The following is a 17276-nucleotide window of genomic DNA, read 5'->3' on the forward strand; positions in this document are numbered from 1 at the left end:
GAAAATTGGGGACTGACTGGATATTTGACAATATTAAGAATTTGTATTAATGTTTTAGATTGGTAATGGTATTATGATCTTATTAAAAATAGATCTTACCTTTTAGAGTTATGTACTGAAATACTTAGTAATGGAATAATAATACCTCTGGTATTTGCTTCAAAATAATCCAGTGGTGTGGAGGAGAAGTGTGGGTAGGAATACAGTTCACACAGTACTGACCAGGATTTGGTGATTTTTGAAGCTGGGTGGTGTGTGGATAGTATTTCTTTATACTTTTCTATTGTTGTATAAGCTTGAAATTTTCCATAATGAAAGGTTTAAGACATTAAAAAAAGAAACACATCTGTTTTTTTTTTTGAAATTTACATTACCAACACTTTGCTTCATCAAGTCCCTCTTCCTGCTTTTGTTTGTGTAGGGTGAGCCAATTCTTTTTGTTAATAATATTTCCAGATATCAGATATTAACCATTAGAAAGTTTTCAGAAAGGCAGAAGAGGGCAATATTCCCATGGCAATTTTTTGATGCTTTGTATTTCTTTTAACAAAGGACTCTTTGCTTATTTGTCAGCTTCTTTACTTCGGACATTTTATAATACCATGTTGGTGAATGGTATAAAAATGTACTTTATTTAAAATTTAAACAGATGCTGTAAAACAGACAAGGAATTATATAGGAATAGTCTCCTATTTTAATATCTAAAATCTGAATTTTCCCTAAGATTGCTATTTTTGTTCTTTGTAGATTTATTGCTATCAAAATAGAATTATTATTGAAAAAAACTGACCCAAAAGGCAACATACCACCATATTGCTTATTGTTGTCTTGCTGAAACTCAATTGATACCTAGTCTTAACAATTTTTTTCATAGTAAGTAGAATTCTTCTATTCCAGTGTTACTTTATTCCAGAAAATTACACTTGTATCTTCTCACAGAGCTCATGAAATTTTGATGATGGCTGAAATGCAAGCTATTGAATAATTGCCTAATCGATTTGAGTTAATCTTTAATACTGACGTCACATCCCATTATGTGACTCTAATTCAGGAGGTAGTTTTCCAGAGGTAGATTATTTGCTTTCATTTTGTTGCTCATACTTCTACTTTTTCTTTTGCTAAATAGGGAAGTGAGCTGATGATTTATGCATTGCCAGCTCTGTTTAAAGCTTAAGAAAGCTTGAAACTATCATTAGTTTTAGGGTACTTTAAAATTATTTTTAAATTATTGTAAAATTTTATTTACCAATTAGCCCTGCTAGAAATGGACATCAGTAATTGAGAATGAATTATAATTTTTAGCTGCTTTGCCAAATGCGATATATATATATATATACACATGTATATATAATATATGTATATATATTATATATACATATATACACATGTATATATGTATATATATATATATTACTCGGTTTGCCTTCACTAAAATTGGATAGCTGGGCATGGATCTTTAAGAAGCAATGGGGTCCTTACAGGATGTGTGCTGTCATGCTATTAATTTTTATAACTTACAGCTGCAGAAAAATAATTATTTTTAAATAGCCAGCATAAGTGTTGAAAATGAGCTCCTTTTTCTTAGCTGTCAGAGCAACTATTTCCCTTGATTATAATCAGTTGTGACATACTGCTTTCAGCCTTTTCCTTCTGCACTCCAAGAAGGTTAAACATTACGGAGCATAAACCTTTTTCCAAAGAGTTCAGAACATCAATAATTATACGTTCAACCTGAGCAGATACTTTAGAGTGGAGTTCCATGTGCTCCTTCAGCTCTTTGGAGTTTTAAAGAGGAGATGTCAGAAAAGTCATTAGCCAAGATTCTTGGCAAATTTTTCCATCTTTTGTTGTTGTTGTTTGTTTGTTTTTGTCTCTGTGAAACAGAAGATTAGCCTTCCATTTAATACAGTGTGAATTAGAGTTAGTGAGATTTGATTTCTTCAAATGATGACAAATTATAGAGATTTATGATGTTTCACCAATAAAGAAAAACCACTTGGATTAAATAACTGATTATTGATCTACTTTTGAGTTGTGTTATTGTCTCTTCTCAGTAGTACAAGTCTGAGAATGGTTGGAGAGTTTTAGAATTCTGTGGCCTGCTCCTGAAAACCTGAATGGTTCCTTTCTAATTATAAAAATAAACTGTTAGTCTGAATATGGAAGGTGAAGTGCGAAGATGAGTCAGTTGGATGTCAGGTATTGTCTGATTCTTTTGGCAATTACTTACTGTATGCTTACATTCTTAGTTATTTTTACTGGTTCTTTTTATTTACCTAGGTATATGTAACTTTGAGTAAGAGAATATTTTATATTGCTAGGCACTGTAGAAGTATTTCATTAGTTGATATTTAAACATATCTCTTTTACTAATTGTAGAACTAGATAAGTTGAAAAACAAAACAGTACTGTTTTCATAGAAATATGCTAAAACTGTTTTTCCAGAATCATTTCTTATTGTAGTTCTGTCTCTTGTTCTGATGTTAATGAGAAGAATCATGTCACCATAGAAGAAAGAGACTGTGCTTTGTGTTCTAAATTTTAGCCCTAGAGAATTATGGGATTTCAATAAATTTTAATAATGAATTTCTGGTCTACTTTTTTTTTTCTTTTCTGAATAGTTATTGCTTAGCCATCATGGAGTAAGGTGAAGTTGTAAGTTGAGAAATCAGAATGAAGAGGAGTGGAGAAAAGGAGAATTATAGGCTCAGGTATTGTGGCAAATTGAAAAGTTAGATTGTATTTTATATCCAGAACTACTTTTCTTGATACTCTTTTGAAAGGTATCTATTCATCATGGGAACAGAAATGAGAAATTTTTTTATGTCATAGGCTACAAGAACACCTGAATTATTAATGGGCTCGGCCCAGTTTTATTTTGCTTGAGCCAAGATTTAAACCTTTCAGTAAACGTAAGCAGTATGATAGAGTGACTAAGTGTGTATTCTGGAGCCACGCAGCTTGTGTGAGTGCAAATTTGGCCTTTAGCACTTATTACATAGCTCAGTGCCTTTGGGCACTGTAAGTTTTTCAGCTTCACTGTGGCTCAGATCCCTCAATTATAGAATGGGGGGGGGGTGTCCATAATTTCACAATGTTATTGTGAAGACATCTTTGTATAGTACTCACAACAGTACTTGACATATAGTGAATGCTATATCTGTTTACTATTATTACTTGTCAACAACCTAGGTATGGGATAGAGTTCTAGATATACTGGAGATATGGAGGTAAATAACATAAGGTCTCCGGTCTCAGGAATCTTCCCGTCTGTCTTGTGGAAGTGGATAAACACATGGTCACAATGTAGTGATAGAGGGTGTTCTAAGGGAATATTATAGTCTCTTATCTCAAAATAGGAAGCTTAGAGAAGGCTTCCTGGAAGAAGATGTTGTTGAACTGAGTATTGAAGGATTATTGAAGAAAGAGGGAAGAGCCTTCCAGGCAGAGTGAGCAGGAGGTCCTAAAGGAGCAGTGTGTCCTAAAGGAGCTCTGTTCCTTTTGGGGAACTAGAAGTAGTTCCTAATGAAGCTGGTACAGAATATGAGGCTGGTGATGGGTAAGGTCACAAAGCTCCGTTTGCCATACCAGAGTTTGGACTTTATCTTTTGGCATTATGGGGCCCTGAAGGACAGTGAGTAAGGGAGTGTTGGGATGAGAAGTCCAGTTTAGAAAGATTAGTCTAGTGCTAGTGTAGCAATTCAATTGGAAGGGTAGAAGGGTAGAACCAGGGAGACTTATGCTTTGGTTCAAGTCAGAAATGATTAGGGCCTGAATTAAGATCGTAAGATAAGGTAGGTGAAAAGAGAGGAATTATTTTGAGAGCTATAAAGAATTAGAATAAGTATAATTTGGTAACAGATAATATGTAGGGTGATGAAAAAGGAGAAATCATATATATTTATATATGTTTTTAATTGATTTTTTATTTTTTGGCTTCTACCTTTAGCTAATGGGTAGATTCTAGAGTCTTTCATTAAAATGAGAATAAAACAAGTTAAGAGGAAATAGGTGTGGTGTAGGGGAGGGGGAAATATGTTGGATTTTGTATGTGTTGATTTTGAAGTGTCTGTGAGACATCTAAGGAGTGATGTCTAGAAAGCAGTTGGGTATTAGAATATGGAATTCACAGGAAAAGACAAAGCTGGAAAGATAGATTTGGTACTCATCAGCACATAGGATGTTGTTAAAGCTGTGAGAGTGAATTAAACTAGTCAGGGAGACCCTGCAGAGTGAGAAAGGAAGAATGAGATCCCAGATAATATGCTGAGATTCCAGATAATACTATATGAGGGGTGAATGGTGGAAGAGAAAGCCATCAGGATGGAACAAGCAAAATAAGCAATCAGAGAGGAAATCCAAGGGAGAATGGTGTCATGGAAGGTGAGGTATGGGGATGGGTAAATTTGGAAAGTCTTCTACATCTCTATACCCCAACCTCACACCTCCACCCCTGGTTCCAGAATGCCAGCATCCAGGCTTATGCTTCCTACGCAAGAGATCAGAAGAGCCTTCTCTGAAGAAATTAGACCACCGAGGAAGACAAAGATATGTATTAGGAAAAAGCCAACGGCCATCTAATCATCTGGTAGTGAATCTCACAAGTTGACAAACTTCATCCAATCATTTTTTGGTGAAGACCACTTGTTGGACAAGCCTAAATCATGTTTCCAGAGTTTCCAGTGAGCTTTTAAGTATCTCGATCATGAATGTGAATGGACGGCTAACCATCACCAGTTACCAAAGAAAGCCTCCAACATAAAGGAGAGAGAACAGAAAACCCCAGACTAACAAAGAGAAAAGAAGAGGAACTCTGGGGAAGTAGACAATGTAGAGAGATGAAAAAAATTCTTACCAGAATGTTCAGAGAAAATATTGCATCGGTTAAACTGTAATTTTCAAAAAATTTAAAGCTTGACCCTTTTGTGAATATAAAATGAGCATGTGTTAAAGATTTTATTTAATTCATTAATTAATGGGAGATCCTCTCAGATAATAAGATCAATTCAAAGGAGAATCTGAAGGACATATGTATTCAGTTAAGAATGCAGAAATGAATTTGCTGATAGATATAAAACAGGTGAATATCCTATAGGGGAATAATATGCAATATTGGGGTTGTCATTTTTGCTGGGTGGAAATTAAACAAATTAGATCAATGAAACCAGTTAGATCACTGGACAAAATTCATTTGCATTGCTATGGACAAAAATCTTATGTCTTATTACAAGTTAACTTTACAGTGTTGTAAAATAGCCTAAGCCCTGTGGTTTTCAAGGTATGGTTTCTACTCTAGCAGACTCAAAATGGCCTGGTAACTTGTGCTTTGTTCTGATCTAGTGAATCAGAAATTTTGAGAGTGGAGCACAACCATCTGTGTTTAACAAGCCCTCCAGGTGATGCTGGTTGATACCTGAGAAAGTGGGACAACCACTGACTTAGTAGAAAGACGAAGGTGCCCACCCCTATGGAATCGGAAAACCACTAGAGTTCATGCAACAGTTCTTAGCACTCCATTGAAAAAACACCTAATAGTCTGTTTTGCCCATTTCCAAGTCCTGGGCAGTTTTTCTTGACACATCTGTGAATCAGAAACAATATGGAATTAAAAAAATAATAAGGAACAAAGAATAAAACAGAAATCTCAGAAAGTAAAGATGGTAGCAACCCCTTTCCTCCCTCCCTTCAAAGTTTATGGTTGAGGAAATTTTTCAGAAAATGGAAAAAGAGACAATTGGAAAGGAAAGATAAGAACATTATAGAATGAATCCAGGAGTTCCCACAGCTGTAAAAAAGAGAGAAGAGAGAAATGGTGAGGAAGAATTATCAAAGAAATAAAACAACAAGTTCTCAGAACCCAGGGATGTGAGTCTCTTTAGATTGAAAAGACCTAATAAGCCCCTAACGCAATGGCTAAAAAAAAGACCTTTCCCAAGGCACATTATTATATAATTATAGGACACTAGGGATAATAAGATGATCCTAGAAGCTTAGAGGGGGTGGGTAAGGAAAGGGAGGAAGGGGAAAGGAGAGAAAAGTGGAGGAAAGAAGGAGGAAGGAAAAAAAGCAAGTACAAAGAATGACTTAAAATGGGTGCATTCAACTCAGTAGAATTGATGTAAACAAAGACACAAATGATCAGAAAAAGGTCATTGGATTTAAGAACAATACTGGAAGCTTTAAGACAATGGAGCATTGCCCTTGAAATTCTGAGGGAAAATGATTTCTAACCCAGACTGTTATACCCAAGCTGTCAATAAAGTGTGAGGATAAACATTTTCATATTTGCAGGGACTCACAAAATTTATCTCAAGGGAACCCTTTCTCACTTGATTGATAAAAGATGTGTTCTCTCAAATGATACACTAAAACGAGAAAGAGAAAAACATGGGATCTGAGAAACTGGAGATCTAACCCAGGAAAGAGATGAAGACAATCTGTAGGATGACAATGGATGGTCCCAACATCGTATCCGTTCAGCAGACTTACGAAGACGCCAGTTGCGATGGGAGCAGGAGGATGGAGGACTTCAGGAGAGATTCCTCTAGGAATAAAAATGGAACAAATGTGACCAAATGGGAAATTTGCATTGAGTTTCACAAAGCTGTTGGTGTCAGAGATTAAAATAAGAAAATAGAAATAAACAATTATTATTTCTCATCAAAGAGAAAGTTTGAGTAAGGAAGAAAACGTAATTATGATATAGTACTTGACTGAGCACTGAATAATATTAACATGGAATTAATCATGAAATCACTGAATATGGATTTAAGCAAAAATTATGCAAGAAAGGTATAATCTTTGTCTACAATAATAGGAACTCAATTGATAAATTAATGGATCTATGGGTATCTATTATATAGAACTATATAATAGAACTATATTATACAGAACTATAAAGATCAGTGTCATAAGAACCGATTAGTTAAAAGTGGTTGCATCTGGGAAGAGGGGGAAGAGAACCAGAGACCACGATTTTTATGCGTAATCTGTTTATTGAATAGGGTGCAAAGAGAAATCAAATTTATTTTTATTCACCAGTCTCCATGTAACTCACTTTCTGCTCCTAAGGAAAAACTCAAGACGGGTTCCACAGATTTTCTAGTCACTCTTCGATAATGGAAAAAGTCCTTGGGTTGCTTACAAGCATCAAAGATTTTTAGCCTAGTCTAGTAATAACATAACTCTGGTCTGGTCTTGTGTATTATCAAAACTCCATATTCAAAATTAACACTTTCTCTCTTTCCTGAAGTTGAGTCAATATCAGGCTGAAGTGCCAAAGGACGTGATTGGCTCCTTCCATTTTCCTTCCTCGTTTTCTCCTTTGCGCTCCAGTTGTTGCCTCTGACTGCTGTAGAATTGGTCCAAAGAGAAAAGAGCATCAGGGGACAAAGGCCTGGCTTTGCACAGCCCAGACAGCTATGATCCAGCATCAGTGCCCTCTGCATGTATTGCAGTTTCCTTTGTTGTGGGAAAAGTGTTTCCTTTGCTTGTGTATTCCTGCCTTTCCCCCAAACTTCTGATGTTTCGCCCCCTCTATTTGGTGCCATCTTCCATCCACAAAATCCTCTTGGATAGGATCCCTTTTACTAGAAGTCTAAGTTAGCTCCCTCTCTCTTGGAACCCATATCAGGTCCCCAAAAACATGTGCCTTTGTTGCCCAGTTCTGGGCAACCCTTTTATTCCAGCCACAGTCTTCACCTTTAGATTCTCAGAGTGAGAGTGGTATTCCAATCATATTTTCCCTAATCTCAGGTGAGAAATGCTTTGTCCTTCAAGGGGTCTCTTTGAAAGCCTCTTCTTTGGTTTAAGGTACAGGGTAAACACCCCAACCCCTCTTCCAGGCAGAAATGCTCTAGGCCTCAGTAGCTTTATCCAAAGCAGTCTTTCTCTTTCTGGCTTCATCGACCTCTCTTGGGATGGGTGATGGGTTTTTGTTTCTCTAATTGGTACTCTAGTCATTTAACACGGCCTTCATAGATTGTCTAGCATAGTTCCTTTTGCACATTTGTGGGTAAGACTTTAAAAAAAAATTTCTAATCCATCGAAGATCTACACATGGTTCTTTAGTGACTGGTCTTCAGCTGATGTCACAGGTGACTCACCACATGAGTTCAGCAAGCACCTGAAATGGTCTGTTTATTTAATAAGGTGAATCTGCTGCTGGTTGCATTTTTCAGACAATGTAAAATTATTCTAAAAGTTTCGAAGTCCTCTCAATTTCTACATTTACCTTGTAGAAAACTATAGTCTCAGACTGGCAACAGTCCATGGGCGTATTTTGAGGTATGCTGTTTTAGCATTTTCTTGTGGGATTGGCGGATACTGGCACTTATTGTATTATTCCTGGCTTTTGGGTCATCAGCTAAAACAGACTAAAAAAGTTCTAAGTTAATGTCCTTGTGGGGACAGAGCCCCAGAGAGCAGTTTCCAGGCTCTCGGCCTCATGTGGAAAGGTGCTGGCTCAGGTAGTAAATGGCCATCATCTGTGATTGGATGGCTATCAGCTGTAGCTAGTTGGCTGTCAGCTGTAACCAGTGAGCCATTGGCCACTAATATAACTAACTGCCGTGGCTACTCTAACAGCAAATCAGGGCTAGCAAGAAGATGGTGGCTGAGCTAGCAAGGGCAGATTGCAGTTAGCACGGTGGATTGCAGCTAGCAAGTGAGGTTGGTTGGCAGAAAAGCGGACAGCACGTAGTGAATCGTGTGGCTCCTGCTTCCTGTGTCTCCAACACAGCCGCCAGCGAGAATATAGTGGTATGACTCCCCTACCTATGGCTCCGTGGGTGTTCCTTTTTGGCTTCACTATGTCCTGCGTTCTTATGTGGGGAGTGGGAGCAGAGACCCCCACATGATACCCTGCATGACACGTGGCGCAGCGAGCAGGATATGGTGCTGGCCAAAGCTTTCCAAAGGACAATGGAGCAGTTTGTGCATGAGTCTGAGGAAGACTAGGAGGAGCAGCTGCCGGAGACGTGGACGGTTCCCCAACCAGAATAGGCTGGAGAAAGTGAAGGTCATTGCGGCCCTGTGGGCTGGGATGTGCTTGCTGAGGCAGCCCGGATGCAGGACTTGTAGTCCCAGGAGTAAACGCTTGCTGAGTCCTCGGTGTTAAATGCGGGTGAGGTCAAGGTCGTCCCTCACCCCCAGTTTGGGGAGGATTTGGAGCTCTCGTCCTGTGGAGAGGGCACACATTGTGAGGCTAACGCACAGCCCTGGCAAATCACTATGGACTATGGGGAATTGCCTTCTATCCCTAATTTAATGGACAGCTTGACTGTTTGCTTGGGCACATACCACCATGTAGTGGAACTGACGGATGTTTGCTTTTGAGTCCTGACCGGCCGCCATCGAGAATATGTAAGCACCTTGACTGTGAGTCGCTGTTGTTCCAGCACAGTGCCCTGAGAGCCCTGGCTAAGTCCAGGAAGTCTGGCTGTGCCCAGAGAGAGTGGCAGTGCCCTGAGAGCCCTGGCTGAGTCCAGGAAGTCTGGCTCTGCCCAGAGAGAGTGGCAGTGCCCTGAGAGGCCCTGGCTATGCCCCGGGGGGGGGGACTGGTGGTACCCTAAGAAGCCCAGGAAGTCTGGCTGTGTCCAGAAGGACTGGTGGTGCCCTGAGAAACACTGGCTGTGTCTAGAGAGCCTGGCCATGTCCAGGATATTACATTCACCTCCAGGTTCCTCGCACAGGGCCCCTCGCGGAAGACACTTGTCACATAGATTGTGAGGCGAGACCCTGTAGGGGTGGAGTGTGGGGACAGAGCCAGGAGTACAGTTTCCAGGCTCTCGGTCTCACGTGGAAAGGTGTTGGCTCAGGCAGTAAATGGCCATCAACTGTGATTGGATGGCCATCAGCTGTGGCTAGTTGGCCGTCAGCTGTAACCAGTGAGCCATTGGCCACTAATATAACTGCTGTAGCTACGCTAGCAGAAAATGGGGGCTAGCAAGAAGATGGTGGCTGAGCTAGCAAGAGTGGTTTGCAGTTAGCACGGCGGATTGCAGCTAGCGAGTGAGGTTGGTTGGCAGAGAAGTGGACAGCAAGTAGCGGATCGTGTGGCTCCTACTTCCTGTGTCTTCAACTCAGCCGCCAGCGAGAATATAGTGGTATGACTCCCCTATCTATGGCTCCGTGGGTGTTCCTTTTTGGCCTCACCATATCTGGTGTTCTTATGTGGGGAGCGGGAGCTGAGACCCCGTATGACACCCTGCATGACAATCCTATTATAACAGGTCTTCATTAATCCACATGTGTTTATTTTGTGTCTGCTCTGTGACATAGATCCTATAAAAATAGAGTTCCTATTCTAGAATGAGAGGAGTGATAATAAACAAATAACTAAATGTATGTTATGTTTTGAAATGATAAGTGATATGAAGAAAAATACTTGAGGGAAGGGACAAGAGAAAGTTGGAGGTGGAATGGTGGGCTGCAGTTTTATATTGCATAGTCGGGGAACGTTCTGTGATAAAGTGACATTTCATCAGAGAACTGTATTAGTAACAGGACCATGTATTTGGGTAAGAGCCTTTTAAGCTAAATGCTTTTTTGCATTATTTGCTTCTTAACTTATGGCTATGACTTACTTTGATAAAAAATAACTCAATTTAAAAATGAATGGAGAAAAGTGAATGGGAGAGAAGGACATAGAGAGAACATTAGTAGATTACTCTTTAAAGAAGTCTGCCTAAGAAAGGAATGAGAAATTTAGGCAGTAATTTAGGGAGGCTGATGATGGAGAAAGGTCTTTATTAACATGGGAGACATTTGAAATGTTTTAGTGAGAAGAAAAGGGCACAGACCTTCTCTGGGCCTGGACATAATGAAAGTGAGAGTAAGAGCAGAAATAGGTACACTTTGCGATTGATGGATGTGGGGACAGAGTCCTAGAGAGCAGTTTCCAGGCTCTCAGCCTCATGTGGAAAGGTGCTAGTGGCTAGGGTAGTAGTAGATGGCCATCAGCTGTGACTTGTTGGCCATCAGCTGTTACTGGTTAGCCATTAGCTACTGATATAACTACCATGACTAAACTAGCAAGCACGGATTGCGGATTGCGGATTGCAGAGAGGCGGATTGCAGTTAGCAAGTGAGGTTGGTTGACAGAGAATCGGGTGAAAGGTTGCGGATCCTGTGGCTCCTGCTTCCTGTGTCTCCATCTCAGCAGCCAGCAAGACTATAGTGGTATGACTCCCCTATCTATGGCTTCGTGGGTGTTCCTTCTTGGCCTCACCATATCCTGAGTTCTTGTGTGGGGAGCTGGACCAGAGACCCCACATGACACCCTGCATGACAATGGAGGTTGTTAAATAGGTGCATTGCTGAGAGCCCAGTTGATATTAGATTCTTTTACATTTGTCAAGGGATCAAACTACCTGGCTGAAGGATGCTTTCAATGCAGGTTTCAGCAATTTAGGATTAGGAGTTAAGGTGAATGTTTCAGCTGATTCAAGGTGGAGGGTGGAATTGATAGCTCTAGAGAAAGTGGTTGGGATATTGATATCAAGAGAATGCTTGAAATGATGCATCATGGGACCAGATGAGGAAGAACAGGACATCATAAGGGCAGTCATGGATCCGACCAGGAATAAAGAGGATTGGAGGGCTGATGAGCTTGAAAAGGAGTGAGAGAACTGGAGAACCAGAAATTTGAGGTCATTGTTGTTGTATTACAATGAGAGGTTTCAGAATTGGTTCAGTTCCAGGTGATGTCATCATCCAGAGAGGAGCCATGGGGCAGAAGAGGAGAGAAAGGGAAGGTTATTTGAATTCAGGAGGTTAGGAACCTTTGTGCTGTAAGTGTTGGAGGCTTATCTACCTGATGTGAAAATCTTTCCAGGTGATGGCAACTCTCAAAGTGGAGAAAAAGCGGTGAGTCAGATGCCAAAGTTCTCAGTGAATGAGGGTGTGTGGCCAGAGGTCAAACAATTCACAGAGGGGAAGAGTGGTGTTGGATAATGACTTTGGACTTTAGAGAGGGGCAGGCTTTTGATGGGCTACAAGGAAGAATGAGCAACCTCTGCTCGAGCAGTGTAGTGGTGCAGAGAGCAAGCAATAAATAAGGTAAGAGAAGCAGTGAAGGTGGCATTTTTCTGTGAAGAAGTACAGCTTGTTGACAGTGCAATGAAGGTTCCACAGGACACCTAGGAAAAGTTGGCCGTAACGGCAGTGGTGGAGGAGGTACAAATAGCAGGAGAATGATAGATAGTCTTTGAGAGGAGAATTGCCCGTGGGGCTTGAATTTGGGTCAGGAGCCAGGATGGCAGGGAAGAGCTACGCCGTGGGTGATTTTACCTGTACTGAGATTGCAGCAGTTCTGGGGATGGACCTCAGGGGAGCCAGAGGCAGCCTCTGCCACCCAAACCAGTAGCCTTTGCTTCTGGCCAGGTTGTGTGTCCAGTAGACAATGCTTAGAGTGTGAGTTCTCCAAAGGCCTTTTGGATTGACTGAGACCTAAATGTATTATCGATTCCAAAATAAGAACTTTGGTACTTGAACTTTAAAAATGATCTTAATCAAATGACTATAAAACATATTATTTCACCTGGACAGTAGGACTTCAACTTTTATATAATTGTATATAAAGAAATTTAAAATGACAAACATGTTTTAAAGTTTATTGAAATGACAAAGCCCTTTCAACCATGTAATGGAAAAATGTCTGATCGTATGTCTGATGATACGGATAGAGCCGGTACATGCGTACCTCGGACCCTGTAAACATCTCAAAACATCTCTGGCTTTGGTTCCAAATAGAACCTCAGTGAGGAGTTGTGCAGTCGAAAATTGCATGAGGAAAGATAACCAGGCCTCCAATATGACCCTTTCCAAGTGATTGGGAAGGGGATCCACTAATACTCTGAGGAATCTTCTCTAGTTTTGACATTTGCCTTTGGTGATTTCAAGGCATAATTTTATTACTTCTTCACAATTTCTTAAATATCACATGTTTTGAAGTAGATGATGGGAAGCATTAAAAGGGACAGGTATTTAGGCTCATGTAAGAAAAATACACTATTTGGAGTTTTAAGATTAGATATAAACTGGAGCAATAACTTTGAGCAATCGTTTTCTTTAAGGTTGAATGGGATTAAATGAGATATTTTGATATAATATATCAAATAATTCTATACCTCATAGAGTTAATTATATATAATTCTATACCTCATAGAATTTTTGCAGGGATTAAATGAGATATTTTGACAAGCCTTTTTTGAGCTATAAAATGTTCCACAAATGTCAGTTATGACTGACAGGGGTTTTAGGTGGTATGATGGTGATAAAGATGAATGAAAAGAAAGTAAGATGGCTGATTCATGACACCCTCTCATCACTGGCTCATGCAGGCCAGGTGTTCCTAATTAATGAATTAATCTGATAAGCACCCACAACCTCCCATTCAAAACAAAAGCTAGGACCTTAGCAGTAACCTATGTCTAAACACATGATCTCTCCATTCCAGCCACCTGACTCTCCCTACTCAAGGTAACCATAATTCTGAAACACCTTATTATTCTAGTTTCCCTTTTCACAGAGTTTATTACGTCTCTGTGTATACCTATGAAGTTTATATTTTAAATTTTTAGTTTTTAACTTACACTGTTTTTCAAAGTATTTGCATCACTTATAGTTCTATCAGCTGTGTGAGCAAGCATGGAGCTATGTTCTTGCAGGCACCTAGTCAAGTTAGACCTTCATGGTTTTTTTTTTTTTTTTTTTTTTTTTTTTTTTTTTTTTTACCAATTGTATATATAGTATCTTATCTCATTGTAGGTTTGATATGCTTTACTCTGAACACTAGTGATGCCAAACATCTTTTCATATGTTAATTAGCTATATGTGCTTCCATTCTTGCAAAATGTCCATTTCATTTGCCCTTTTCCTGTCGCGTCCAGCGCAACAAGGGCAGTGAGGATGCGAGAAGCGGCGGTTTGGGTTAAGTTTTTAAGAAAGGAACAAACAGAGACTTAATGTAGTTAAATCTCTCCGAAGGCCAGAGGTCTCTCAGTCTCAGGACTGGAGCCCAGAATAAGGCTGACTGAAGGTTTTTATTGATAGGTATACAAATACAAGAAAGTAACATTGTTTCTTACAAGGTCTGTGAGACTCATACATCATAGCAGAAAAATGTTTATTCCAATCACCCTTTGTCTGTAAACAGCCGAAGCACAAGGTCCTATGATGTCTTACCTAAGGTATGTACCTTCTCAGGGTCAAATCTCTCATATTGTAACAGCTCCGTTGAGATAAGTCGAGAGAACTGATCTTTGTTGTCCTCATGACTTCTCTCACAAACAGGTGCCAGGGAAAAGCAAGAGCCGGCAACAGACTTTCCCAGGCAGGGGGAAAGGGAAGCAAGGCCCTTTCCCATGTTTTTCTAAGGCAGCTCGTTGGGGGTCCCCACTCGGTTCTGCCTGGCTTAGGTTGTATCTCCCGTGAGATATCTTACCTGTCTTTGGCTGCAAACCATCTTTTGAGGACCAGACAGAGAGACATAAGGTGTAAACACAAGGATGGAACAGAGTCCCAGAAAGGCACAGACTCTTCTTTCCTTAAGGAAAGACACGGGGGGACAGTTGGTTAGGCTGTTGTGTGACGACATTTTCCTAATTTGGTTGGTTGTGCTTTTCTTATTGATTTGTAGTTCTTTATGTATTTCTATTCACTGGGTTTTAATTTAAGTTATGATATTTTTCATTGGTTATTTTTGATAATCTGTTGTCCTTAACTCCTACTTTTGATGCCTTTTCCCCTTTCTTTAAACATATAAAGTATGTTTATTTTATATTTAATATCTGATAATAATATACATGAAATATTTTGTCTATGAACTTGTGTCTGTTTGTTGTTTCTGTAGTCCCACCTGTGGGGCCTTGTTTCATTATGTTTTGTAACTTTTAAAAAAAAATGAGTTATAATTGATGTACAACATTATATTAGTTTCAGTTGTACAACACAATGATTTGATATTTGTATGTTTTGTGAAATGAGCACCACAAAACGTTCAGTTGACATCGTCACCATACATAGTTATAGAATTTTTTCTCTTGTGATGAGAACTTTTTTTAAAATAAATTTTATTGAGGAATATTGGGGAAATAGTGTGTTTTTCCAGGGCCCATCAGCTCCAAGTCATTGTCCCTCAATCTAGTTGTGTACGACACAGCTCTCTGGCCCATGTGGGAATTGAACCGGCAACCTGTTGTTCAGAGCGTGTGCTCTAACCATCTGGTCGCCCCGAGAACTTTTTTCAGCCTTTTTTTTTTTTTTTAGTCTCAGGTATTACAAAACAACATAATGACTAGACATTTATACCCTTCACAAAGTGATAATCCCCCCAAGTCTATTACCTCTCTGATATCGTACATAGCTATTACAATACCATTGACTATATTCCCTATGCTGTACTTTATATCCCGAAACATATATATTTATATATATAATATATATATTTGTATATATAATATTTTATATATAATTATATATTACATATAAATATATATAATTATACATATAATTATATAATATATATAATTATATATATGTATATATATAGTTGACATTCAATATTATTTTAATTAGTTTCAGGTGTACAGCACAGTGGGTAGGCATTTATATAATCTATGAAGTGATCTCCACCCCAGTACCCATTTTACACCCTACATAATCTATACAACATTATTGATTATATTCCACATACTGTAATTCACATTCTCATGACTATTTTGTGACTACCAATTTGTACTTCCTAATCCCTTCAACTTTCTCACCCATCCACCAACCCCCTCCCATCTAGCAACCATCAATTTGTTTTCTGTATTGTGATCGAGAACTTTTAAGATTTACTCTTAGCAACTTTCAAATATGCAATGGAGTATGATTAACTATAGTCGCTATGTTGTGCATTACATCTCTATAACTTATTTTATAACTGGAAGTTTATATCTTTTGACTCCTTTCACCCATTTTGCTCATATCCTACCCTTGTTTTGCAACTTTTTATCACGATCTTTTGTGTGCTGGAACTTTGTAGTAATTTTTGAGGCCTGGATTAAGGGTACGTTTCTCCAGAAAGGGTCTTATTTTATTTCTGCCAGGCTTTATGAACAGTGGGAAATAAATAAATCATCAGCATCAGAGCTTTTCTTACTGCGTAGGTCGTGTGATTGGCCACAACACACATAGAGAACCAGCTTGTGGTTATGCAAATGATTTTCTTACTCAATCCAGCCTCAGGCTAGAGACAAGAAAGTTACCTTGCTATCTCAGGGTATTTTGTTTTGTTTTCCTGATTCGTACTTTCCCTGGCTTTATTTGCAAATGTTCCAATCAGACTTCCTTGTCTGTGTCTTCTTTCCCCTACTAGGTGCGTGGCTTTCCAGGGGGAAGCTTTAGGTCAAAGGGATCAGCTTATCGTGTCTGTATTTGTGCTTTTGCTTCTCCATCTCTCATTTGAGGATTTTCTCTATTTTCCTGCCAACTCACTGATGCATTAATAATATGTATATATTATTGTTATTTTATCCAGAATTTTTCGGTATTGTATTATGTAGTAGGAAGGCTTGTTAGGATATCAAGTTTGCAGTATATCGAGAAACGCTTGTCTTGTTTTTGTATGACTAAAGAGGTTCCCTTACCTGCATCCTCTCAGATCAGAGCTACATGTACCCCAAAGTTCTATCTTCCATACCTAGAGCCACTGAGAGGTAAAAAATCTGGATGTCATTGTCTAAAGTATACTTCCTCCCTTCCCCAGCCAGGGAGCTAAGACATGACTTTGAATTCTCCTTTCTAGTACAATTTCATTTCTACTTAGGGCTGTGCAGTACATTGGGTCCATTGCTTCTCATCTCTTTGTATTAAAGCGGCTGACACAGCACTTTCATTTCCCACAGATAGGTAGAGTTCATGCGCACATAGGGCAGTAGAGTGACTCACTTATTTTCAAGTCTCAAATTTCAGTACATATTTGTTATTTTAGTTAAGCCAAATCAACTTTCTAATTGCACAATGTTTTGTTATAACTTGGAGTTGAACATAAAACTTCAAATGGGGAAAATATTGATGCAATATTTTTATGACAGAAAATCCAGATGAATTATAAAAATGGCAGTTGTGGTTGTCAGGTTATTTTATTTGTTGTTTTTGGAAATCAGCAACTTTGTAAAAGAATGTTGTAGTCCAAAATAGACTTTTTTTTTAGAGGGGAGGACGAATTAAGGGTTAGAAGGGGATATTTTCTATTTACTATCTTAAATGTAATACTCAGTACAGGATAT

General features: G+C 39.0%; 1 protein-coding gene across 8 annotated transcripts in view; it reads left to right on the top strand.

Annotated features, from left to right (window-relative positions):
• The window catches only part of DST (dystonin), a 438529-nt gene that overhangs the window by 68089 nt on the left and 353164 nt on the right, over positions 1-17276 (top strand). The gene's annotated exons all lie outside the window — the stretch shown is intronic.

This window comes from Rhinolophus hipposideros (assembly GCF_964194185.1).
Source record: "Rhinolophus hipposideros genome assembly, chromosome: 3".
In the NCBI taxonomy this organism is placed as follows: domain Eukaryota; kingdom Metazoa; phylum Chordata; class Mammalia; order Chiroptera; family Rhinolophidae; genus Rhinolophus; species Rhinolophus hipposideros.